General features: G+C 52.5%; 1 protein-coding gene and 1 long non-coding RNA gene across 2 annotated transcripts in view; both read left to right on the top strand.

The window, feature by feature from the left end:
* LOC133052538 (uncharacterized) overlaps positions 1–26,917 on the top strand; it is a 248,051-nt gene that overhangs the window by 189,874 nt on the left and 31,260 nt on the right. The gene's annotated exons all lie outside the window — the stretch shown is intronic.
* LOC133053889 (uncharacterized) lies at positions 11,075–16,861 on the top strand. The gene is made up of 2 exons (XR_009692348.1): positions 11,075–11,244; positions 14,937–16,861. It is a non-coding gene; the product is annotated as an uncharacterized LOC133053889 (long non-coding RNA).

Here is a 26,917-nt window from a genome sequence, read left to right as displayed (position 1 = left end):
TGATTAACGCCAAAATTCCAGGGGTGGGCAGGGAGGTGGGTCGGCTTCTGAGGGCCACTTGCCCAGCACCACCAACTCTGACCGCTTCCTCTTATTTTCCTGTGTGCGTGAGTTCCCCAGAGGGTCTTTCCTCGCCTGACCCTGCCGTGTTCTCACATTGTTCTGTTTTTCTGACAACAGCTTGTCGCCAAGGAAACCACTGTGGAGACCATAGTCAGACCCGTGTCTTCCCTGCAGGGAAATTCAGCCCTTACTCATCTCTCCATCCACAGCCGCCTCTTGGCGTGACCTTGGAAGGAGCTGCCAAACCCCAAGCGAGGAGTCCCCTCCCTCCCGCTGGAACCTTTCCCCAGGGGGCTGAAAGAAGGAAGCAGGGCTGGGATGAGAAAGCCTGGGGCAACAGAGCCAGCATGGCCCTAGAACCCTGTCATCGGACCCTTCCCTGCTTCAGTGTAAACGTGTTACCGGAGTGTAACACACAGTATACAAAGCAGGAAAAGCACCCTTCACATCTCCCGCTCCCTTCCCGCACACCCCAAAAGGTGACCACTCTCCTGACTCCTAACAGCAGACCCTTTGCTCTGCCTGCCGCTGCACTTGACATCTTAATACTTAGAATCACCCAGTGTCTGCTCTTTAAAGTCGGGGCCATGTCTTAAACATTGCATCGCCGGACGCCGCAGGCGGCCCAGCCTGGCACACACATGCAGCCTAGGGCTTACGCTGTCACAGGCACCGGGGCGGTCCCCAGCTCTGTCTAAAAGCAGCGGCGTTGCTGTGAGCTGGCCCGTCTATGTCTTTGGGAGAACCTCTGTTTACGCATCTCTTGAGCATCCACCCAGGATGGGAGGTGCTGGGTCACGGGGGGATGGCTGTAGTAGCCATGGCCAACCGGGTTCCCAAATGCTGGTCGCAAATGGCACTCCCACCACCTGGTGTGAGATCCGGCCGTTCCCCATCCTTGCCAGCACTTGGCATCACCTGCCCTTTGCTTTGTGGCCGTTTTCCACCCCTTTCGTGTTGTGGGTGGGGATCCTGAGTCCAAGGAGGTGGCCACTCTCAGGGTCCCGGGAGCAGAGGCGCCGGCCCCACCTGGAGCTAGCTCTCCTGTCCTGCCATCCTTTCTACTGTCCCAGAGGCACCCGTTCGGTTTCCACATTGAGTCTCGTCCAATGAAACCATCCTTGAAGTCAAGGCGGGCTTTCCACTGAGCAATAACAAGAAATACAATAATGACTCCTGCTTGCCGGACCCTGACTGAATGCCAGGACCCCGTGAGGGCTCTGTCTGCATCGCCTCTCGTGGTTCATATGCGACCTCAGGATGGAGACACTTCTCTCTGTCCCCATGGTAAAGGTGGGGAGCCCAGAGAGGTGGAACAGCTCCCCCGAGAGCACACAGCTGGCAAGTGGGAGAGCTGGGACTCAAAGCCTTGTCCTCTGTCTCTGGAGCCTGGTTTATTGGCCTGTCTGGTGGTGTAGTGGGAGCTGAGATGCTCCCCCGGGTCTCTCCCAGGTTTCTTTCTTTCTGAGCTCAGCCTTAACAGGGAGTGTTTGTCTTTTCAGAATCTGTTAATCTGAAAATTACATTTTTTTTCAAAGATTAGGTAGCCAAGTAAACCTTTCCAAAGCTGCGTGATTTTCAGGTCTCTTGATTGACACGTTAAGTTCTACGGCGAATCTGCACGTGTTCACCACATGTGCATGTGTGTGCCTGTGTGCGTCCTTGCCTCTAGTTTCATCCCAGGTCTTTTGCACTGCATCCGAGTGTACAGGTCAAGAATCACCTGCCTGCAGGGGTCTGAGCCCACACGGCCTGTCCCCTCCATCCACAAGGCCTGTCCCCCCACCCCCCGATCCATTCATTCCTTCACTGACCCACATGTTGTGTTTCAGCCCCATAAGCCCCGCCCCGGGACACGACGTGATCTTCTGACACAGCCAGTCTCTATTCTTACACAAGGCAGACCCAGCACAGTGATGGGGACATTCAGGGCGCTGAGAGTGTGGCCACATCCTTTCATGGAAGACAGAGGCTTGGAGGAGGAAACTGAGACCTACAGGGTGGGGAGGAGGCTCCGGGAAGGATGTCCCCAGCACAGGGAGGGCAGGTGCATCGAGGGAGCTGGTCAGGCAGCAGCCCGGAGCTGCCAGGGGGCGTTGTTTCCAATATGCTTATTTAATACACTAAAGTGTGTGGTGTGTGCGTCAATTCAGTTGTGTCCGACTCTTTGCGACCCCATGGACCGTAGCCCACCAGGCTCCTCTGTCCATGGATTCTCCAGGCAAGAATACTGGAGTGGGTTGCCATTTCCTTCTCCAGGGGAGAAGGATCCCTTCCTGACCCAGGGATCAAACCCCGGGTCTCCTGCATTGGAGGCGGATTCTTTACCATCTGAGCCACCAGGGAAGCCCAGTACACTAATTAGCATGCAAACTTAATATGCTAATTCACCGTGCTTAGTTTATATGCTAATTTAGAGTGCCAGTCTGCTCTCTGAGTCTCCACGAGCTTTTCCCAAGCTCTTCAACCAAGGAAGACAGTTCCCCAATGATAAAACCTTAAAATTCACAGAACACCTTTTTCCTGTACTGTCTTCTTTGACCTTTTAACCCCTCTGGCCTCTGCACTGGCCTCCCCTGGGAGCCGATTAGAAGTGCAAAGTCTCAGGCCCCAGCCCAGACCAACTCCATTAGGACTCTCATCTTATCAAGATCCTAAGTGACCCATATGTGTGTGAGCGTCCAGGAGCATGGCTGCCCTCAGAGTCCAGGAAGAAGTTCGTTGTACTTATTTCACAGCAAGGAGATAGAGGGCCAGAAGGACAGAGTCTACAGTTAATAAGTAACTGGTTTCTTCAAATCTTGCTCCTCCCTCTCTGATCCAACCTGCTACGCTTATGCAGTGAGAGCAGAGGCCCAGAGAGGGCACGTGCCTCACCCAAGGCCACAAAGCAAGGCTATCAACCCAAGTTGTCAGACTCCACAGGCATCCTGGTGTTCTCCCTGACCTCAAACGGCCAGGGAGCTGCGGTTCCCAGTGTGGTCAACATCACCCTGCATGCTCGTTAGAATGCATATTTCTAGGCCCTCCCCAGAGCTGCTGAATCCAAACGCCTGAGGACAAGGCCCCAGAATCTGCATCTCAGCAAGCTCCTCAGTTGTTTCTTAGGCTCACTTGGGAAATTGCGGAGGACCTTGAAGGAACATCATGCAATTCGCAGATTATCCACTAGAGGGAGCCCGCACCCCAGAGACGCAGCCTTTCCGGGCCCTGAGCCCAAGTAGCAGTTTCCTGTGTTTTTCTCCTGGTGGATCTACTGTGGTTACAGTTTAGGGAAGAGCCTCAGGTCACACCAGTGAAGAAGTTCAGAGAAGGGAGCATTTTTGTTAACACAGGAGGCAGGAAGCCTGAGCTGATCTCATGCCATCCATCTGGACCCTCACATCTAAGCCTGTCGCAGGTGGATTCATAGATGACCTCAGCAGCGTCCTTCATCTCTAAGCATCAGCTTCCTCCTCTGCAGAGCAGGGCTGTCAGACCCAAATGTCCTGAGTCCCCAAACCCAGCCTCGATATTTTACAAGGCATCTTTAATGTCTGCAGAAAGTTAGGAAACGGAAGGCATGTTGTCATGCAAACATTCACAGGTTGTTTTTGGAAGGTTCTGACATGATTGCATGTGCTCTTCCATGCAGCTCCATGAATCACAGGCTCTCCAGTCACAGAATATGATAGGAAGTTGTGCTTGGATGTGATAACCAGAGCTGTGGCAGCCACCTTGGGCCCCGGCAGGGAGATGTTTGGCTGCGCTCCTGAGACCATGGTTGCTTGTGACTGCAGCACAGATGCAGAACATTTTCAGCACAAGTCAGTTCTACTGAACAGCAGCTTGAATCATACATACAGGTTTTTTAATGGGGTAGTTAATTAACACTGGAGCTTTAAATTCAGAAGTTTTTTTTCCCCTGTTTGTCCTCACAAGAACCCTGTCAGATCTAGATCAATATATTGTTGTTTTCATTTTTAATGAGGAAACTGGAGCTCAAAGAGAGCCTTGCCCAATGATGTATGGTGTGTATGTGCGTGTGTTAGTCGTTCAGTCTTGTCCAACTCTTTGTGACCCCATGGATTATATCCCACCAGGCTCCTCTGTCCTTGGGATTCTCAGGCAAGAATACTGGAGCAGGTTGCCATTCCCTTCTCCAGGGCATCTTCCCAGCCCAGGGATGGAACTCAGGTCTCCTGCATTGCAGGCAGATTCTTTTCTGTCTGAGCCACCAGGGAAGCTAGGATGCATGGTTGGAGGCAGCAAAGCCAGGGTTGGAACCCTGATCTTCTGGCTTCTCATTTTATGCTCATTTGCCACTGCTCCTCCAGGCTGAACCCTTCACAGTGACAGTTTCCTCATCAGCTCCATGAGGCACTCCTCAAAAGGCTCAAAGTTTTGCAATTGCTGCCCTTCCTGTGGATGAAGTAGAAAGTGCTAGAATTCTGGGAACAACTCTGCTTATTTCTGAGAACAACACCCAGCAAGTCCACGGCCCTGGAGCCGTTTCTGAAGATGCCCAGGACTGAGGTTCTCTCAAAAGAGCAAGTATCTTGTTGCAAAACTCTCATCAAATCTCCCCTGAAATAACGGCTTTGCTCTCCCTGAACAGAAATGAAGGGCAATCAGGAATACGGTCAGAGGCCCCATGTTGCTCCCTACTGATCTAATTATCATTGGGGCTAGGAACTGGAATCCAAAAGATGAGTTTACCCCACCCACCTTCTAAATATCAGCCTCCCTAAGAATCTCATTACTTTTCCTCCTGCCCCACCGGCCCCTGTAAAGTCTTCAGCTGAGACTGTACACAGCTAGCCTGGAAAGGCAGAAAGCCAGGAACACTGACCACGGCTCTGCGATGCTGCTGAGGACAGTGTTGGTGGTGATGATGGTGATGGTGGGGGTGATGGCGATGGTCTAGGTTAATGATATAAGTCACACCCTTGCTGGTACTTGCACCATACCAGCCCCTGAACCACGTGCGTGGCCACCTTATTACTTTTTCCTCGCCCTGCCCCAGGCCCTGAGGAGCGTGAGCTCGTAAACTGGTTGCTTCCGTGAGCTGGGACTCACAGTCTTCCCCACGAGGGTATGTGGTGGAGAGAGCACGGGTTCAAATCCTTGTCTGCTGCTTCCTAGGCATGTGACTGTGGGAAGTGACTTCCCCTCTCAGTTTCCTAATCAGTAAAATGGGGGTAGCATCGTCCCTACCCCAGGGGGTAGCCGGAGTAGTTACACAGGGTACTGGGTGCAAACAGCTGGCACAGGAGTGCCGAGCAGGCACCCCCAGAGTCTGTTTCCCTGCCCACCCGCACACAGGATCTTGGACACTCAAGCTTGTCCTCGGGGTTGTAGGGACGCCTACTGTGGGAACTTGCCACAACTTCCACGTGTCCCCAAACTTTGATGACATAACAGTCACCCCCGCAGAGCTTTGAAAACATCAACCATCTGGTCCACGCCCCAGGAGAGTTAAATCAGACCCTCTAGGGAGGGGTCAGTGGCTTCTAAAACTGCCAAGTGGTTCCAGCCTGTCGCCCGTACTCTGGACAAGGCTGCCTAATAGAAATGTAACGTGAGCCAACGTCACTTAGAAGTTTTCTGAGTCACATTGGCAGAAGTAAAAAAAGAGATGAGAGAAATTAATTTTAATCAAATATTTTATTTACCCAAATAAAAGCAAGACGCTATCACTTTCACATGCAAATCCAGTATTGAAGAATTGCGGGTGAGAGACATTCCGCTTGTTTTTGGTCCCAAGTCTGTGAACTCTGCTGAGTGTTTCACACTCAAGCCGGTCTCGATTCACACTCCTCTGTCTCCGGGGGCTCGCAGCTTCCACTCTGCACACCCACCTGGCAAGAAGAGCTGTCCCCACTTTACAGATGAGGAAACTGAGACTCAGAGGCTGAAGGGACCCACCCAGGGCACGCAGCTGTGGAGTGGCAAAGGCAACTCAAAGCCAGGTGTCCTGGCCGCAGCCAGATGCCCCCCTGCCCCCTGCATACGACCCTATCCAGGTGGCTTCCAGCTCCCCTGTCCCGCCCCAGACCGTGGAGGAGGAGCAGCAGAGAGCAGACCCTGGTTCCAGCGCCCCAGGGCCTGAACCCCCAGACTGGGCCTGCGGGGTCCACACCCATCCTCGGATCCAACCCCTTTATGGGGGTGATTTCACCATTGTCCACACTCACCTCCCAGATGCACTCTCTGGGGGACGGGGGGTCTGGGACTTGGGGCTCTTTCCATCTCGCTCAGCCAGTGCCCGGGGCCCCACAGGGGCACAGGTGAGACCCCAGAAACCAGAGTTTGTCGTCAGGAACCCCTGAAGGTAGCCGATCCACAGGGAAGAAACTTGCAGGGCCATGCCACACCAGAAACCCTCTCTGGTCCTGGGAGACCCTAAGAGGTGTGCTCAGCCCCCCTGCCCACTGCTTGGCTTCCGCTCCCGTCCGGGGTTTGGCTTGTGTGTTAGCCAGGGTCTGTCCCCGCTGCTGGAGTGGAGGCTCTGGAAGGGAAGCTCCGTGTCTATTTCATCTCCTGCCGCGTCCCTGCCCTGGGGGCCTGGTAATCCACAGCTCCCTCCGCAGACGCTTGTTAAAGGAACCCGTTCATCACCTTCCAGTTCCAAGGGACCTGGAAAGCTTCCTGCAGCTTCTAAGGACTCCACACTTAGAACGGGGAACAGAGGGGCCCTGGAAGAATCTGACCCCACAGGTCCAAGGGGAGACACCCCCACATCTCTTCTGCCATCAGATGAGCAAGGTTCATTTCCATTTGCTCAGTCGAGGTGATGCGATGGGCTACCTGAGCCAACTCAGAGCACCCGGGGGGCCTTCAGTGATGACAACACCTGGTCAGGGACTTCGTACAGTAACTAAGCATTGGGGAAATGGACCTAGCTTCCCACCAGGGCGGATCCCGCCACCAGGGTAGATCCTGGCTGGAGGGAAGCACACTGGAGCAACCAGCATCTCAGCATATCATAGATGCGTGGCCTCTGTAAGGGATTCCCTGGTGGGTCAGCAGTAAAGAATCCACCTGTAATACAGGAGACCCCGGCTCAATCGCTGGGTGGGGAAGATCCCCTGGAGATGGGAATGGCAACCCACTCCAGTATTCTCGCCTGGAGAATCCCATGGACAGATGAGCCTGGGGGGCTACCGTCTATGGGGTTGCAGAGTCGGACACGACTGGCCTATGTAAGTCTCTGGCTGTAAACTTCATCCCATCTTGGAGGACCTGCACTCCCTGGGTGGGTGGGTTTCCCTTTCCATCACCTCTGCAGCCTCCCCATGTCAGCTGAGAGCCAGGGTCCCACAGGCAGTTTCCTAAGGAAGCCCTTTGAAGCCCTGGCATCACATTTAAAATCTCAGAAGGTATGTTCAGAAGCACAAGCTGGAATCAACAGATTGATATTTCTATCAATAATCTCAGATATGCAGATGACACCACCCTTATGGCAGAAAGTGAAGAAGAACTAAAGAGCCTCTTGAAGAAAGTGAAAGAGGAGAGTGAAAAAGTTGGCTTAAAGCTCAACATTCAGAAAACTAAGATCATGGCATCTGGTCCCATCACTTCATGGCAAATAGATGGGGAAACAGTGGAAGCAGTGGCTGACTTTATTTTCTTGGGCTCCAAAATCACTGCAGATGGTGACTGCAGCCATGAAATTAAAAGATGCTTACTCCTTGGAAGGAAAGTTATGACCAACCTAGACAGCATATTAAAAAGCAGAGATATTACTTTGTCAACAAAGGTCTGTCTAGTTAAGGCTATGGTTTTTCCAGTGGTCATGTATGGATGTGAGAGTTGGACTATAAAGAAAGCTGAGCACCAAAGATTTGATGTTTTTTGAACTGTGGTGTTGAAGACTCTTGAGAGTCCCTTGGACTGCAAAGAGATACAACCAGTCCATCCTAAAGCAGATCAGTCCTGGGTGTTCATTGGAAGGACTGATGTTGAAGCTGAAACTCCAATACTTTGGCCACCTGATGCAAAGAGCTGACTCATTTGAAAAGACCCTGGTGCTGGGAAAGATTGAAGGCGGGATGAGAAGGGGACAACAGAGGATGAGATGGTTGGATGGCATCACCGACTCAATGGACTTGGGTTTGGGTGGACTCCGGGAGTTGGTGATGGACAGGGAGGCCTGGCGTGCTGCGATTCATGGGGTCTCAAAGAGTCGGACATGACTGAGCGACTGAACTGAACTGAGAAAAAGAGAGAGCAGACTTGTGGTGTCAAGGGACGGGGGAGCGGGGAGGAGGGATGGACTGGGAGTTTGAGGCTGATAGATACAAACTATCACAGATAGAATAGATGCACAATAAGGTGCTAGTGTAGAGCACAAGGAACTATATACAATATCCTGGGATAAGCCAGAATGGAAAAGTAATATTTAAAAAAAAAGAATATGTATGTGCATATGACTGAGTCACTTTGCCATACAGTAGAGATTGGCATGACATTGTAAACTAACTGCACTTCAATTTAAAAACTAAAATTAAAGAGAAATAGGTGCTGGAGAGTATTTGTGGCCCCGAGCAGAAGGGGAGTGGCCCAGGTGTTCTTGGAGAAAAGGATGTTTCGCAACCACTCGCCCAGCAGAGCCCACACCCCAAACCCAAGCACATTTAAACCAACTTCTTATATAACTCAGTTCACTCTTCCTCATCCTTGTGGTTGGAGTTTTCTAGAACCCACCAGCAACCTTCTGGCTCATCTTCTGGTTTTGATGTGCTGCTCTCCGCCTCTGAAGGGGGAAATGGTCCAGAGACCTGAGGTCTTGTTCTGTTTTGCTTTTTTTGATCTTTAGTCATGATGGTGGGTGGCCGTACTCCATCCGAATGCTCCCTGGAGAGAGAGCTGGGCCCGGCTCTTCCAGGGAGGGAGCGCAGACCCTGAGAAAAGAGAAGTAGGAGCAGCAACCCGAGGATGCGAATCTAGACTTCCGTGGAGTTTGGGGAAGCCAGAAGGCCCTCCTTGTATTGTTCTGATTCTCTCTGCCGTTCGCTGTGTTCAACACGGCCCTTAAGTCTGAGCTCAGTGCTCTGGTGAGTTTCTACACACTGATTCCCAAGGCTGCCTACTCTACGATTCCAACTGTGCGACATTCTGGCAAAGGTAAAACTAGGAAGACTATAAAAAGATCAGCAGTTGCCAGGGGGTCGGGCCCACCCAGATAAGCCAGCATCATCTCACTAGCTGGAGGTCCTCAACCCTAATCACATCTGCAAAAATCCCTTTTGCTGCATTTGTTGTTGTCCAGTTGCTAAGTCGTGTCAACTCTTCACAGCCCCGTGAACTGTAGCCCACCAGGCTCCTCTCGATCCATGGGATTTCCCGGGCAAGAATACTGGAGTTGGTTGCCCTTTCCTTCTCCAGGGGAATCTTCCCAACCCAGGTTTCAAACCTGCGCCTCCTGCATTGCAGGCAGATTCTTTACCACCGAGCCACCTGGGGCACCATAATATAACGTATTTACCGATACTAGGGGAAACGGGATGAACGTTTTGGGGAGAGGGTTCAGCCTACCTACCGCAGCATCTCTTCCTGTAAATAACTCACACACAAACGTTCCCAGAAACTTTGTCATCTCCAGAAACTGGAACCAGCACCCACATGGGGGTAGAAAAAGAGTGAGTGGTATATCTATACAATGCCATGTTCCTCTGCAAGCAACAGAATGAATTCTTGATACCTGCTGCAACGTAGCTGAACCTTAAAATAATTATACTGTGTGGGAGAAGCCAGCCGCCCCCTAAAAGCCATTCAAACTATGTCATTCCATTTGGATAAAATGCTAGAAAACGCAAACTCATCTCTAGCGGCAGGAAGCAGTTGCCACGGGGCCAGGGTGGGATGTGTCAGGGAAGAACAGGTGTGGAAGGGCCTGGGGAAAACCCTGGGGTGATGGGTCTGTTCACTCTCTTGGGGGCAATGGTGGTTTTATGAGTGTATATATATGTCAACACTTACCAAATGGGGTACCTTAAATATACACGATTTATTGTACATCAATTATATCTCAACACAGCTGGAATTAAAAGTCATTCCTCTGAAATGAGGTACACTTATCACAGAAAGAGAGAAAGCATAAATGTGCCAAATGTGAAAGTGCTGAAACCAGGTGGTGGCTATTCAGGTGATCACCATATGTCAACTTCTCCAACACTCGGCAGTTTTCATTAAAAAAAAAAAAAAAGTGGGTCGGGGTGAGAATCCAAGCTTTGGAGTCAAACCTGCAATCAAGTCTGATTCAAGTCATATCCTAGCAGTGTGAACTTGGGCAAGTGGTGGTGTGAAATGGGCCTAATCACCCACAAGTGGGGGCTTCCCTGGTGGCTCAGATGGTAAAGAATCTGCTTGCAATGTGGGAGATGCAGGTTCAGTCCCTAGGTCAGGAAGATCCTCTGGAGAAGGGAATGGCTACCTGCTCCAGTATTCTCGCCTGGAGAATCCCATGGACAGAGGAGCCTGCTGGGCTACAGTCCATGGGGTCACAAAAGAGTCAGACACGACTGAGTGACTAACACACACCCATTAGCAGAAGTCACTGGACTGTGAGCATGAAATTAGATCAGTGCACAGAGCAGGCTTAGCAGGAACCTGGGATGCAGCGAAGGTTCCCTGAAGGTAGCTGTCACTATCAATTCTTATCTGAGAGACATGGAAACCAAATTAGAAAACTCGGGAGACCTAACTGAGGTCCCATGGCTCCTGCCAGGTCTGGGTCTGGCCGTGAAGAGCTGCCTCTCTGGATGCCTACTGCATTTCTTAGAACTCTGAAGTAAATAGTTTATGCAAATACGGCCAAGCCACCCCACCTGAGATGAGGTCCCCGGTCTGGCCAACAAAGGAAGCCAGGCCCAGCACCCAGAGGTATTTTTAACAGGGTGGAGATGTGCGCTTTGCATATTTTGCCTTCTTGGCAGCTTGTGGTTCAAGGTCCCAACCAAAACTAAATGTGTTTACTTGTTTGTTTAGACAGGTAAGATCTCACAATCTCACATCCCACAATCAGAACGCTTTCTCTAAACTGGAGATAAAGTCTTTCCTAAAACACTCGTTTGGTTACTCAGTTTGTGCTGAAGCCTTTATCCTCCAGGTCGCATGAAGGTTGGCCAGGAGTGTACTGCAAAGCCCCCATGTACAGGCCCTCGAGACGTGTGAGCCGACAGAAGCCCAGCTGAGTCTGTAAGTGAGAGGGTGTTCTGGAGAAGCAGGGAAATACGGTGGGCAGTTCTACCCCTCTCAACTTTTGGAGATGTCACCACTTGATTTGTTAAGTGGTTTTGTTAAAGGGAGCCTGAAGAGAGGAGGAAGTTGAAAGGTGATAGCTACAAAGAGGAAAACAGACTCTGGGGGGTTGCGTTTCTCTGTTATTTGTCTCCTTACACGCTGACCTACCCACTTACCTAGAACGCTATCCCTATGGCGACGAGCGCTGAGGGCTCTGAGCAGGGGACCTGCTGGGCTCAAAGCTATGCTCCTAAGATCACAAGGGGCCATGTGGGCTGTTGTGGAGTTTGCAGGAGACAGAGCCAGGGAAGGGACGGGATCTGAATGGAGACGCTGGATGTGAAAGAAGGGGTGGGAAGCACAAGGTAGCCATCAGGCTGGGGAGCCAGGGAGAAGTCGGCAATGATTTCGGGTAATGGGGGAATGAGTTGGCACCACTAAGAACAGAAGAAAAAAAAACCAGAGGGTGGGGGATGCTGACTTCACCATGGGGATGAAAGCTGAGAGTTTTCATAATTAAAAAAAAAAAAAAAAAAAGGTGGGTCGGGGTGAGAATCCAAGCTTTGGAGTCAAACCTGCAGAGGGGGGTCAAGTCTGATTCAAGTCATATCCTAGCAGTGTGAGCTTGGGCAAGTGGTGGTGTGAAATGGGCCTAATCACCCACAAGCAGGGGCTGCCCTGGTGGCTCAGACGGTAAAGAATCTGCTTGCAATGCGGGACACACAGGTTCGATCCTCTGGAAGTTCAGGAAGATCCTCTGAAGAAGGGAATGGCTACCCACTCCAGTATTCTTTTTCATTTATTTTGATTGCACTGTGCAGCATGCGAGATCTTAGTTGCCCAACCAGAGGTCGAACCGGCGCCCCCTGCATTGGGAGCATGGAGTCTTGACCACTGGACCTCCAGGGAAGTCCGCACCCTGGGGGTTTTCATCCTTGCAAACAGAAAAACACACAGGTGGAGATTTCCAGCAGGCAGTAGAAACAATAGGTAGCCAAAGGAGAGGTCAAGCTCGGTGGAGCCAGTGAGCCCATGTCGATGTCACTGATGCCTGAGTTCAAGGATCAGCTCTGGGAGAGAGATGCCTGGCTTGTGGTGCTCGCCAGTCCCCCGCGCGGTATCCCGCCCAGCACGGCCTGTTCCCCGCTGCCCTGTGACGTCACGGACAGGAGCTGAGCTGACGCTCACAGGGCTTCTCTCCAGCCTGGCCAGCTCCCCCACACCTCCTCCAGCTCCCAGGGCCGGGGCAGAGCTGGCACACCGCCCCCCATCCACCCCCCACAGCCCACACTGAAGGACAACTTTCTGGTTTTTTTATCTGCCCAAATGGGAGGCAGGCTTGGTTTCTCTGAAGACAGGGCAAGTGGGTTTCACAGAAGGCGGTGTCTGCATTCCCGTTTCTCCTGCGGTTTCTCATGGGAGGCCTGCAGCCGCCTGGGACTTACAATGGGACGGCTGGGGCTCATCCCATTCCCCCAGAGACACATCACATCCCCAAGCCCCCGGGGGTGGGAGTTGCTGCCCACAGACACTGGAGGCAGAGCTGAGATTTCTTACCAGGAGGGGAGCAGAGTTCTGAAATGAGAACTCCAGAGACTGGAGTCTGCGTGGCTGACCGGGGGCTAGAACCGCTTTTCGTAATTTCCTTCTTCCCTCCCTCTTTCCCTTCTGTCTCTCCTCCCACCCGTCTTCCCTGCCCATCCCTCTGATATGTATTCAACTCTTTCTGCCAACATTCAAGACCATGGCAGAGAGACCAGTTTCTCTGTTCCTCTGGGGCAGAAGGCAAGCTTTGGACCAAGGCGTCTCTCCAAGTTCCCTGTCTCCCCGTGTGTTGTAGAGACAGTGGCTGCGGGCATCACATGGGTGGCTCACTGCCTCCCTCCGTGGCTGCACCTGGCTCCCAGGGGGCAGTCAGGGGGTCTGGGTGTGATCGCGGCTGTTTCTGTGCCGGGAGAGCCGCTGTGTGGCCATGGGGGGCAGTCCTCGGGTTGTTCTTTCTCACCGTGGTGCTCCTCTCTCACCAAAGCCTTAAAAGGGGGGCCATAAGTGCCCCCGTCATGTAGGGTTGGGGAAAGTGAAGAAGATGTGCAGGGGATGTCTTAGTGCCGTGCCTGAAGCCGGACCAGGTCTTTCCGCTTTCTGTGCTACATATCCTAGAACTCGCTCCAAACAGCTGCTCCCGTGTGTGTGTGCTCCAGCCTTAAGGAGGGACCCCCATCCCTCCTCCCCCCATCCTGAAATTACGCACATTGATCCACCCTCCGGCAGAAAGGCCTGGAAGCTGGCATCTCACGGAAGAGCAGCTTACAGGATTCAACAGTTAAACGCTTGCCCCCAAACAACCATCAAAGGCCAAGAGCCATTCACGAAATGATAATAATACATAACCCAGCCTTGAGTGGCACGGTGAAGGTTGAGAAAACGCGGGCTGATGGAGCTGTTAGGTCTGTGCTCAGACCTCCCTTCCACGTGCTGCAGGGCACACACCCCCGTGAACACGAGGGCGGCGGGTGCTCCTGAGCGCGGACAGCCCCACGCCTGCCGTGACCTACGAGGGCTGTGGTGACTGCGACAAAGCAGTTTTCCTGGGACGTTTCCCACACATGGGCCCCGGGTTATGCAAGCCTCTGGCCTCCGGGACACTTCCCTTGGCTCAGTGACCGTCTGGACACCCAGCTCACACGCTCTCTGCTCACTCTCTCTCTCTCTTCCTGGGTCCATCTGTCCTTCAAGGTGAATTCCAAACCTACAGGGAATTCCAATTTTCCCTTTTCCCTGTTCAATTTTCCCTTTTGTGCTTTTTGTTTATCTTTTCCTTTCTCTATTTGGCTGCACTGGGTCTTAGTTGAGTCACGTGGGATCTTTAGTTTTGGCGTACAGCATATTTAGTTGGGGCGTGCAGGCTCTAGTTCCCTGACCAGGGCTGGAACCTGGGCCCCTGCACTTGGAGCATGGAGCCTTAGCCAGTGGACCAGCAGAGAGATCCCTGCCTGTTTTTCCTTGGAAGAGTCAGTGAAGCCCCCTCGTTGTCGTGGGGTCGGGAAGCTCCGAGCCAGGCTCTGTGTCCAATGTCTTGACTTCCCCTGAGCTGCTTCTCCATTTTGCTTCAGGAACGCACGGTCCCTCCTCTCTCCCCGCAGAATCCCTAACGCAGGCCTCCTCAGACCTCAGATCACAATTTCTCCTTCTCACATGCAGCCTCAAATGCTTGCACAACGCCTGCCCCTCGGCCCTGCTGGAGCCCCCGGTCCACTGGGCACCTCATTCCTCTCCGTCCGCCCCTCCTGCCCTGCTCAATTCCATATCCAGGGGCCCATGATTCATAACCACAGTCTCAGAGTGCAGCCCCCTGACGTCTCCAGCACCCCCAGGGCGCTGGAGAGAACTCTCATCTTGTGGGGCCATTGATGAGTTCTTGTTGATTCAGCATTTTTTCTAGTTTAACTGCTGTCTGTGGTGGAGGGGTGATAGGGCGGGAGGACATACAAGCCACCTCCCCCCTTCCTCTAGAAAAATCAGATCAGAAATAACACTTTCTCTTTAAGAATGATGGGCAGCTTCTGAGCAGTTCAGTGTGAGGCAGCGAGAATAAAGACCACAGAGAAGACTTTCAGAATTCACTTGTTTCCTTTTCGCCTTTGTAGGAGCGAATCCCACCTAGAGAAGGAAGAATTCTGCTGGTGTGAATAAATGCGGCTGGTTCCTTTGCTTACGGATGTTTTAAAAATCTTATGGCCTTTTGCTTGTCTCAGAGCCTTGGAAGCAGGTTGGATGATTAGACGAGTCACAAATGAATTACGGTGAAATGCACTCTTTGCATATTTTTATTCAAATGTTACTTCTTTAATTAATTTTTATGGGATGCAGTTGCTTTACCATGCTGTGTTAGTTTCTTGTACAGGAACGCCGTGTTTACACACATACAGTGGAATGTTGCTGTCGCTGTTCAGTCGCTTGGTCATGTCTGACTCTTTGCCGCCCCACGGACTGCAGCACACGAGGCTTCCCCGTCCCTCACCGCCTCCCAGAGTTGGCCCAAGTTCATGCCCATTGCATCGGTGATGGCATCCAACCATCTCATCACTGGAATATTACTCAGCCATAAAAAGGGGAAACACTGGGTCACTCGTTACGACGCAGATGGACCCAGAAATGAACTCTTTCAGATGGCATCACTTGATGTAAAGGATCCAGGGGTGAGCTCCAAGCCCTCCCGCGGCGTGGCATGCCCTCAGAGCCTGGGTCACCACCACGTGAGCTCCCGGTGTGAGGGGAGCTAATTAAGATGCAAGTAGCATGCTTTTACATTTGACTTAGTTTTCCTAAAATCCAAACACAATTTGACGTTTTTTGCTGTTGGGAGGTGATCGGTCCCCTAAAGTAACAGAGGAAGGCAAAGCAAAGATGGGACACAGTGATGTCCACTTTGGGGTCCTTAGGCATCATTTGATGATCCCCTCTGCCTAGAAATGGGAAAACTGAGGCCGAAAGGACCCAGTGAATGACAGAGCCCCAAACACCCCCAGCAGTTCTTAATCCCAGTCTGAGGTATAATCTGAGATCCAGGGGACCCCCCTGGACAAATCTGGCTTCCCCTCACCTTGCAGGCAGGCAGAGGGCCCTTGTCTCCAGCCCCCAGCCTCACTCCCAGCTGATGAATCAGACCCCTGAGCATCCGTTTCATTTCTCCCTGCAGCATCTCGATCACGGTGTAAAATTAGCTCAGTCATGAGTTTCAGGAACAAATACCTGCAGCCCCTTCAGTGGCAAGAAAAAGAAACCAATGGGGACTTTCCTCTCTCCTGCTGCCAGGCCTGGGCCCTGCGGTGCAGGGGTACAGGGGAAGCTCGGGAAGGGGGGGGCCCCACTGTTCACCTGGGATGCCCAGGAGGCAGGGGAAAAGTCTGGGCCTTTTCCCGTCTCACTTCCCCCCACCCTGGGCAGCTCCTCGCCAGCCTGAGCACAAAGCCTGCTGTCCCTGAGTTTTCCTGTAAACCTGCTGTTGCTTCCCAGGCCCACACTCCTGAGCGTCTATGGAAGGGTGACTCAGGTACAGAAAAGTGCACACACCGTACACTCGGCGCATTTGCACTCAGGGCACGCGTGTAACAGCCCCATGTGAGAAAATGGCCCATCATCATCCCCCGACGGCAACCCTGTCCTCGCCTCCAATGACATAGACCCGTCTTGCCTGGCTCTGAACTCTGTGACTTGGAATCATAGCGTGCAAACTGCTAAGTTTCTGGTTTATTTTACTGAACATTCTGTCTGGGCAAAAATCCACACAGTTTCATGTGTGTAGATCATCCCTTCTCCTCGCTCTATTCTGTGTAAATGCACTGCGATTCTTAAGCCACACAGCAGGACATTCTCATTTTAGTAGGTTAAAAAAAAAAGGCAGCAAAACAGTTGGCAGTTCCCTATGATTCCCCTTTAGTATCTATCCGCTCATTTATTTCTGGTAAATGCATAGTTTTGTAATGTACTCTCATTCTGCTTTGTTTTGTTGTTTAAACTTGGCAGGGTTTTTTGGTTTTGTTTTTTTTATCAGAATATAGTTGCTTTACGATGTTGTGTTACTTTCCGCTGTACTGCAAACTGCATCAGCCATACACACACATGTACCCCCTCTCTTTTGAATTTCCTTCCCATTTAAGTCACCACAGGGCCCTGAGTTCCACGTGCTATACAGTAGGTTCTCATCAGTTGTCGATTTTATCCATAATGTCGATAGTGTACCTATGTCAATCCTAATCTCCCAATTCATTGGCGTTTTGTTTTTAAATTCCCCGGTGCTGCTGTCTGGGGTCCAGTCTGCCCTGCACACACGCCCTCCATGTGGCCTACCCACCCTGAATAGGCTTCAGGAGGCCCCCCTACCCCTGCATGTACTGTGAACATCCTCACTCATGACACCTGATGGACCCGGGTGGAGATTCCTTGGGGACCTTGGAGTGGAACTGCAGGATCGTTAGTATATTCTCTGTAAGAATCTTCTATCCCGTGCACGCGCTATAGCGTGCCCAGCAGCTCCAAAGGCAGAGCGTGGACCCGGCAGTGAGCGAACGTCCTCTGGTTCCAGGGAGGGGAAGGGCGAGAAGTGGGGACCAGCCAGCAGGGGGTGCTGCTTCCCCGGGGATCCTGGAGGCCCAGGGGTCCCGGGAATTAGGAGAGGCGGCCCCACGGCTGCTGGTCCAGCGGTCCCTGTGCTGGCTCAGTGACCCCAGGCGCCATCTGCGATGGACCTGAATCTCAGGGCCGTCCATCAGCAGGGCCGGGAGGTGGGAGTTACAAGAATGTGCTGGGCCAAAAGGGCCCCCATATCTCACTCACCAGGGGTCCTCCTTGGCTGTCACCTGCTCATCAGGGAGAGAGAGCAGAGGACAAGGAGAGACCCTGGGGACCCACCCCTGCACTGCAGGGGTCAGGACCCAAGCTCCCAGCCAGCAGCCTCCAGACCTTGTCCTAAGGACTGTGCCTTTCTGTGGCCCGTGCCTCTCTGTGGCCGGGCCCTGTTGGACATCTGGACTTTTGAATTGCAAAGGAAGACCAAAAGTAAAAACAAAAGAGAAAGTTGAACAAATATTGCCAGCGGAGGCCAGAAGCTAAGTGCCCCCGGGCCCGGGGCACAGCTAACCCTTTTCTGACCCGATAAACATTGATAACACTTGAGCCTTGGGCTTCATCTCAAGCCTGAGCATATGCCCTGGAGACCAGAAAGCCTTCTTGTCTCTGCTGCTTCTCCCATGGAGAAGATTCCCCACTCAGATCTCTGCTGTGCGCTGGGTGGGGTGTCAGCCCGGAGGCGAGCGGCCACATGGCCACAGCGTCACACGGCCAGGCGGGCAGTTGCCCCACTCACGAGACATCTGCATCTCAGACCTGTCGAGGTCTCCACGCCCACCGTCGCAGAGTTTAGAGAAGGTATCCACTGTCGAACGGTCAACTTCTGTCTGTTTTCGCAACACCATTTCGGCATTTCAGGGTTTTGTTGCCACTGCGCGGCCATCTTTTTTTAATCTATTTTTATTTTTAAAACTTTTGATTTTGTATTGGGGTGTAACTGATTAACAATGTTGTTATAATTTCAGGTGAACGGGGGCAAAGGGACTCAGCCATATATATACATGTATCCACTCTCCCCCAAACTCCCCTCCCATCCAGGCTGCCCCATCGCTTTGAGCAGAGTTCTATGTGCTGAACAGTAGGTCTTTGTTGGTTATCCATTTTATACACAGCAGTGTGTACATGTCAATCCCAAACTCCCTATCTCTTCCCCCCATCCTGTCCCTTCCCCTGGCAACCATGAGATTGTTCTCTAAGTCTGTGAGTCTCCTGATTTGTAAGTTCATTGTACCATTTCCTTTCACATTCCACATATAAGGGATATCATATGACATTTCTCCTTCTCAGTCTGACTTACTTCACTCAATGTAACAATTTCTAGGTCCATCCATGATGCTGCAAATGGCATTACTGCATTCTTTTTCATGTCTGAGTAGTGCTCCATTGTATGTATTTACCACATCTTCTTTATTAATTCCTTTGTCGATAGGCAGTTAGGTTACTTCTGTGTCTTGGCCTTTGTAAACAGTGCTGTGATGAACATTGGGGTGCATGTATCCTTTTGGGTCTTGTTTTGTTTTGGCATCTCTTTGTCATTGGCATTTCTTTCAAGGTGTCCGTGAATGAGACCAGCCGCAGGCCCTCAAGGGAAAGGCCGCTTGCCTGCTTTCACAAACCTGCCCGCACTGTGTTCCTAAAGCAACCGCTTGTTGTCATGTGAATCCTCGGGTGGATGTGAGTTCACCATCGCCACGACCGTGGGCAGAGCCCTTCTGTCCTGAGCACAACGTGTTAATCCACGTAGAAGAATCCCCACGCCACAGATGAGGAGGGCAAGTAACAGGGGAGCCAGAACGCCCTTTCAAGGCCACCTCAGGAATCCATGCAGGAAGAGGAAGAGCCCAGGGCGCTGGGGCCTAAGCCCCTCGAACCCGGGCTCTGCTCCACGGGACTCGCACACCCCAGGGGCCAGACCAGGGCCCCCACCCACACCAGTCCGCCTCGTAGGTGATGGGCATCTGGTGTGCAGGAGAAGGTTCTAGAAATGAGGATTTCCTCCAGCCGGCTGCAAGATGGCTCCTCGGAGGGCAATGTCCTTGGTGTCACGGCTCTGCAAGCTAGAGCAGGACAGTGTTCACCAGAAACACGGTGGTTTTATGACAGGGCCCTCACTCATAAAAGCATTTGCTTGACTTTCCTTTTCACTTTCTTTTTCTTTTGAGTTTTTCTTTTTTTAATTTCTCATCTTGTGTTTGTTGGTTGGTTTGTTTTCTTTTCCGTCCAGCATTGAGTTTTTCCTGTGCTTTCTAGGTTTTCTGCATCAAGTCCATGTAATGTTTGAAAATAAAAGTTACTTTATGCCAGTAGAGAAATAAATGTTTGCAGCCTCTAACCCACAGGTCAAGGGAAAAAGAAACTACTGGAGTAATTCAAGTCAACGGTCAATGTCATTTAGTTGTGTCATCTTCTCAGCATACTTCCTAGGCAGACATGGCCCCGAACAAACTTCTCTGAAAATGTTTCTCCATCTCAGGGTGGAAATGTGACCCAGGCTGGGGATGCTGAGGGGCAGTCAGGGTGATGGTGCTACAGGCGAGGAACTGAGAACCAGAGAGGTTCAGAGCTGCCCCCGTAGCCACACAACTAGCTCCCGAGAAGCAGACCCTAAGGCAAACCTCTCTTTGTTCAGAGGAATGAGGGTCTGTCTCAGCTCCATCAGCCCTGCTAAGACCACGTGGCCTCAGAAAGACCATTTCCTCTGCCCAGATCTCAGTTTCCCCATCTGCAAAACGAGAGGGTCAGTCAAGAGAGAAACAGCTACTCAGATGTGTTACAGGTCGGTCACCTGCCGGGTGTAAGAGCTTTGCTGCTGTTTAGTCGCTAAGTCATGTCCGACTCTTTGTGACCCCATGGACTAGCCCACCAGGCTCCTCTGTCCATGGGATTCTCCAGGCAAGAATACTGGAGTGGGTTGCCATTTCCTTCTCCAGGGGATCTTCCCGACCCAGGGATCAAACTCACATCTCCTGCATTGGCAGGCAGATTCTTTACCACACTGAGCCACCGGGGAAGCCCATAAGAGCTTCACCTGTACCATTCTCACCAGTTCCCCGTGCAGACAGGTAAACTGAAGAGGAAGGCGATTAAATCCCACCAGAGACAATGTCTCCGCTATGAGCAAGATCAGGCTTTGAACCAACCCAGGGCCTCTGACGCCAGAACCAGGGACCCGCTCTCCCCGGCGTCTGCTCCCGGCAGGTGTTAGCCGCCCTGCTGGTTCCCCGTCCCGCTCCAGGATTGCCCTCAACAGAAAGCAGCAGGTCCCAGGACGTGTCCAGTGCGAGTGGACGTTCACGCAGCACCTCCACCCACACCGGGGCAGGTGTTGGCCCTGAGACGCTGCTCTTGACTTCCTACAAGTGAGGTGTTTCGGGCAAACTGGCTTCCCTGACATTCAAGCGGGCAGAAGGAGAGGACAAAGTGGAATCAGTACCGAAGCCTCAGATCTGAACGTGTGAGCCTCTATTTGCCCATCTTCACAATGGGCTAACAGGGCTGACAACCGCCGTCAGTCCCCAGCAGGGCACAGCTCAGAGCACTGCTGCCCGTCCTCTGAGGAGGTGACGGCCCCAGCTCCCTGCAGGGAGCACTTCCCACTTGCTGCTCGGCCCAAGCCTGGTGAGGTAGAAGCTACCACTTTGCCCTCACATCACTAACGTGGACACCAAGGCGCCGAGACGACTGCTAGGCCCCATGGCTAGAAAGTTGGGGGGCTGGCAGATGAGCCCCACAGTGGAGTCCCCAGGACCGGGCTTAGGGCTGCCACTCCGCAGACCTCCCCCCACGGTGGACACCATTATCCCCACCTGGATCCCCCGGAGCCAGGCCACACATGGCCCTGTCCCCGCCGCAATGTGAGGCAGGCGAATGACCCAGAAGGGGCGGAGGTGAGAACTCGGGGAGCAAGGAGTCCATCCTTTATCCTGGGCCAGGAGGGGGCAGGGACCCCAAGGGTGGCCAGGCCAGGCACCCACGTGGCCAGCGCGGGCACAGCCCCACTCCGCGTGGGAGGAAGCGCGGCGGGGCTGGGCCGGCTCCCGGGTGGTGCAGCCAGACACCAGGAAGGAAAGCCTTGTGCCCTGCTGCCCTTCCGGCCAGGCAGGAAGCCCTGGCCGGTGAGGAGCAGGGCTGCAAGAGCAGGCGTCCCCCGTGAGTCCCGAAGCTGGGGGCCTCAGCAAGACGCCCTGGAGCAGAGACAGAGGGACCAGGCCCCAGAGACAGGGGATGACTGTCTCATCCGCACTCGCGCAATTCCTAGCTGGGGGCCTCGGACCCCAACAGTGCCCACCACCACCGCCACATGGCCCCCCTCTCTCAGGACCGTCGGTGCAGCCGCGGCCCGCTGAGGCTCCCTGCAAGGTCACCAGATGGCTTCCCAGCCTCCAGAGGGCCCGGGAGTGAGAGGAAGGGCGCCCTGCTGAGGCCACAGCTGTCCAGGCGGTTCGGGCTGGCACTCAAGGTCATGGAGTGGAGTTTTCAGGCATCAGCCCTGGAACCAGCCTTCCTCCCGCCTTGCGCCAATGCTGTGTGACCTCAGGAAAATGACTCCACTTCTCTGGGCTTCAGTTCTGCTCCACTCAATGGGACGAAAACTAGTTCTTATCTCATAGGCTTGTAATTTCTGTGGACTGGTGCAAAGATGTGCTTATTAGGACAGAGCCTGGCACCTAGTAAGAGCTCAGTCAATTCCTTATCTATCACTACTGTCTGTCCCCTGGTGGACCACAGCAGCCCAGGGCCCGTGCTGGGGCCCAGCGGACGGTTCTTCTGACTGTCCTTGGAGAAGAGGTCGCCGGGACAGTCTGAGACCCCGGGGCCTCGAGGAGGGCTGTGGAGTCACTCGCTAGCACACCCACCGGCACGCAAGGCCATGCAGGCCTACACACGCACGCACACACACGCACACACACACACAGAGGCACAGTCACACACGCACCCCGGCAGCGGCCTCTCCTCACCCTCCGTGGGAGCAGGGCAGGGCGGGCGGAGGGCCCGGGGCCCCGGGCAGAGCCCTATTGCTCAATGCCAGGACCACGCTGGGTCTCAACCGTCAGAGACCCGCCGTCAGCGCCCGAGGGGCCTTGTAGCCAGGCCTCTGTGGGCCACAGGCTTTTAATATTTTTAGAGAAGTTGGGTTTGTGCCGAGTTCCTCTGCCTCAGATTCTTCCTGGAGCGGGCGTGTTCCCACCCCACTCAGGTCTCGGCCCAGCACTGCAGGGGCTGAGGAATCTCCGAGGCCACCATGCTGCCCGGTCACCCTCCCGCCTCCATGGGGGGAGCCGGGCCAGGCCCCCCAGCACCCCATACCTCTCAACCTCAGACCAAGCCCTCTGGAGTCACTGCATTTTCTTCCTGCCCTCCACCCCCAGCTTCTGGTTTTCTTTTCTTTTCTTTTTTTGTCCCCTTTGCATTTTTTTTTTTAATGTGAAAGATCCGGGTCTGACCAGCTGTGAGCCAAGAGGGACATTCATTTCACTCTTTGCGAGGAAGGCGCCTCCCCCTCTGGGCAGGAAGAGGCAGTGGGGTTTGGGCCCTGGGGGGCCATTTTCCTCTGTTCTGTCTGCTCAGACAGACATCTGGGCGAAAGTCACTTTTCCAGTCTCCCGCTCGGTCAGAGTTCAAAGCCACCTCCCAGCCAGGCTGAGCACGGGGACGTTTCCAGCTCAGCGCAGCCAGAACACGGCCTCATGCAGCCGTCTCAGGGGTTGAAGGGTGCCGTCGGCTGGGGGTCGGTCAGCCCAAGGGTGCATGGGGACACTGGGCGGCTGGCATCATGATGAGTCTGGCCCTGCTCCGAGGCGGCACTCGATTACAAAGCAGGAGATTCGGGTTGTAAAGTCACTCATCAATTCGGCTCCTGTTGCTGCCATAACGTATGACCACAAATTTAGCAGCTCACAATAGAGCCGATCTGTTATCTGAGTTCTGGAAGTCGGAAGTCTGGCATGGGCCTCACTGGGCTGAAGTCGAGGTATTGGCTGGGCTTTGCTCCTTTCAGAGGCTCCAGAAGGGAATCTGTTTCCTGGCCTTCTCCAGCTTCTAGAGGCACTGCTTCCCTTGGCTCGTGGCCCCCTCCTCCACCTTCAAATCCAGCAGCATGGCAGCTGCCAGTCTCTTGACTCTTCTTCTGTCCTCACATCTTTCCATGACTCTGACCCTCCTGACTCCCTCCTTGTGGTGACCTGGAGCCACCTGGATCGTCCAGAAGAATCTCACATCAAGGTCCTTAATCACGTCTGCAAAGTCCCTTTTGCCATAGCAGGCAACATATTCTGGGGGTTTGAGGGGAGTCATTATTCTGCCAACCACACTAACTCTGGGCAACTTGCTAGACACGACAATGATGATGACGTTGATACTGATGATGGTGATGATAAAGAAGGTGATGTGATGATGATGGTGATGGTGATAATGGTGATGATGGTGATATGGTAACTACCCCTATGGGATTGTTGGGAGGAGTAAGTTGATTCATATTTACAGTTCACACAGAGATTAAGAATTTGCAGCTCAGTCTCCATCTTTTCCAGGAGGAGAGGTCTGTGCGCAGAGCTGAGTGGAGGGCTGGGCTGGGGAAGAGGGATCGAACCCAGAAGAGAGCTGGGGGTATAGATCTCTAGGACCAGCTTAAGACATCTGAGAGATAAGCTCTAAATTCAGGGGTGCACTCGAGCGTGGCCGTCGGAGTCCTTGCTAAGTAACAAATCATGACTGTGTCTATTTTTACCTTATCTTCATCATTCCCAGTGGCGAAAGAGCTGTGACAATTGAGGAAGTGGTGGTGAACCTCTTTTTTTTCTTCTTAATCAAAGTGCAAAGCTTTCCTTTAAGATTCCAGCTTTTCAGAGCGTGTACTGAGCAGCCAGAAGGGCAGGCCAGGGTGTCAGTCGCTCTAGAGGGAATCCTCTGCCATCCCTCATAACTCGAGCCCTGGTCCCCACGGGGCCGACATTGGGGTGGCCCTGGGAGCCGAGTATTGTGACATCTCCAGGGTGGGTCGGGCAAGCGCCTCGGCTCAACGCTGGTTTTGCAGGTTGCCCTTGAAAAGTCTCTCTCAGGGTCCTTTCATAATGTGGCTCGGCACATTCCCACAAACCGTTACAAAGTATTTTAGGCGACACATTTCTATAACTGTAATGCTTTTTAAAACATTTTTTTTTTCAGTTTTGCCCTTTTGCAAAATAACTGTGCTTATAGTGATTCAGAAGCTCTTTCTTCTCAGAATTATTCTCAGCCAGGATGGCTCTCGCATCTGACACGACAGGGAAGCTGAGAGGCGGGCAACATCTTCTCCACATCTAGCCAGGGTCCTGCTGTGGAGACTTGGCCCAGAGCAGCGAACTCCAGCGCCTGGGCCTCAGAATCTTCATGCTGAATATCCAGCAGGGAAACTCACACGTGCTCTCCTCTGTACCAGGAAAAGCCATCCCCATTGAAAGCAACGAAGGAAACAAGGGCTCGTGCTGGTGTCTGGCCAACAGGAATCCCAGACGTAGGGCTGGGCCAACCGGGCACCTTCAGGTACACATCTTTGTTTAAAAAAAAAAAAAAAGCGAACATTCTCCACACACAAAATCTGGACCTCGCAGGGTACAGGCAATGCATTCAGTATAATCCTATTATAAAAACCGCACTTTAAAAAAAAAAAGAGGGGAGAGGGAACTTTCCTGGTGGTCCAGTGGCTAAGACTCCACACTTCCAATGCAGGGGGGACATGGGTTCCACCCCTGGTTGGGAACTAAGGTCTCATGTGCCTGTCAGTGTCACCAAAAGAGTAAAGCTAAAAAAACAAAAACAAAACCACACACACATACACACGTATACACGTGTGCTCACCTAGCAGAGCAATAGTATCACTTACCTCTCTTTGGAGATTTGGGGATAACGGATTGTTTCCGTTTTTTGCTTTTCTACTTTTCTCCACTGTGTAAATTTTTGGGCAAAATGCATATACTCCTTGTGTGTACCTCATACATTTGTATATATTTTCCCTTTAAAAAAAGTGGTAAAGGGAAAATACCATCATCCACCGAGTACACTCAAGACATGAAATTGGATGTTGAATGTCAGGCAAAAATGAGACGTGGCAATAAATGCCGCCATTACTGTTTTACTTAATTGAGTGTATACTATGTGCCCTGCACTGCTATAACCACTTTGCACACAGGCTCGCCTTTGATCCTGAAGCAGTTCTTTGAAGCGGGAGCTAGTATTCTTCCCTCTCTGCAGGGAAGAAATGAAAGTTAACTCAGAGTAAAGCCATTCAGCTGAGGTCCCCTATGTGGACCTCAGCCCACGGGGCCAGGTTTGAATGAACGCAGGAGTCTCCAGTCTGAACATGATGTCTTGGTAGCGTGTGGCAGGGAAAGAAGTGGAGAACAAGGGGTGCAGATGGGGGATGGGAGCTGAGATGCAGGAGACGAAGGTGTGAGGCTGGGGGCCGTGCTAAGCCAGGAGGGGTCTTGTACTTGCAGACAGGTGGAGGGAAGGAAACCCAGAGAAGAAGGAGCTGGGGTTTTTTTGCCTGGGAGGTCTCTGTTGCTGCACGCGGGCTTTTCTCTAGTCGTGGTGAGTGGGGTAGTCTCTAGTTTCCGAGTCCGGGCCGCTCCTTGTAGTGGCTTCTCTTGTTGCAGCTCTAGAGCTCAGGCCCAGTAATTGTGGGACATGAGTCTAGTTGCCCTGAGGCATGCGGGATCTCCCTGCACCAGGAATTGAACCTTTGTCGCCTGCATTGGCAGACGGATTCTTAACCCCTGGCCCACCAGGGAGGTCTGAGAAGCAGCTTTTAAGCTCCGCAAAACGTTTTGATGAAGCAGGGGTGGGGGTGAGTTGGATTGTTTATCCAGAGGTGCCTTTGACAACTATGCTTTGAGATTCTTCCATTTTTATGGCCTAGTCCCATTTTCCTTAAAGCCACCGCTGTCGTTCATCTGTTTACACCTCACTGGTCCATCCACGGATGCCAAACAGACGAGGCTCAGGAAAGAACTCCTTAAGCCTCCGGTACTTCGTGATACGGCCACACAGGAAAGCCAGACCTGGGGAAGTGCATGCTGGACACAGTGTCATCCGGAAACTGGATCTCAAGCCACAGAGTGTTGGAAAGAGCGTTTTAAAGTGAAGTTTGCATAACATGCATCTCATGGGAACAACGTTCCCAGAGCCATTTAGAGACAGTGAATTGGGAGGAGGCAGACTCACGGGAGCAGGTTTTTAACACGCAGTTTGAGGACATTTCATTCCATGCCGTTGGTTTTCTGCATGATTTTGTCTTTCCAACTGCAGTGGAGCAGTCAGGCTGTTTTTGAGGAATTTAACTGCATGGGCAGCAAGAGATTACGCCACTGAGTTTTCAAGGTCAACAGAGGTGTTCAAGACTGGGCTGCCACATACTGTGGTGAGGTTTGTGGACTGCACAAAGCACCTGGCTTTCAACTGGTGCTAAAAATAAATAAAAAATAAATTAAAAAATAAAAACAAAAAAATAAATAAATAAATT

The sequence above is a fragment of the Dama dama genome, chromosome 4 (assembly GCF_033118175.1).
Source record: "Dama dama isolate Ldn47 chromosome 4, ASM3311817v1, whole genome shotgun sequence".
NCBI lineage: Eukaryota > Metazoa > Chordata > Mammalia > Artiodactyla > Cervidae > Dama > Dama dama.
Note: the sequence above shows the minus strand (reverse complement) of the source record. Positions and strands in the feature narration are given on the sequence as shown.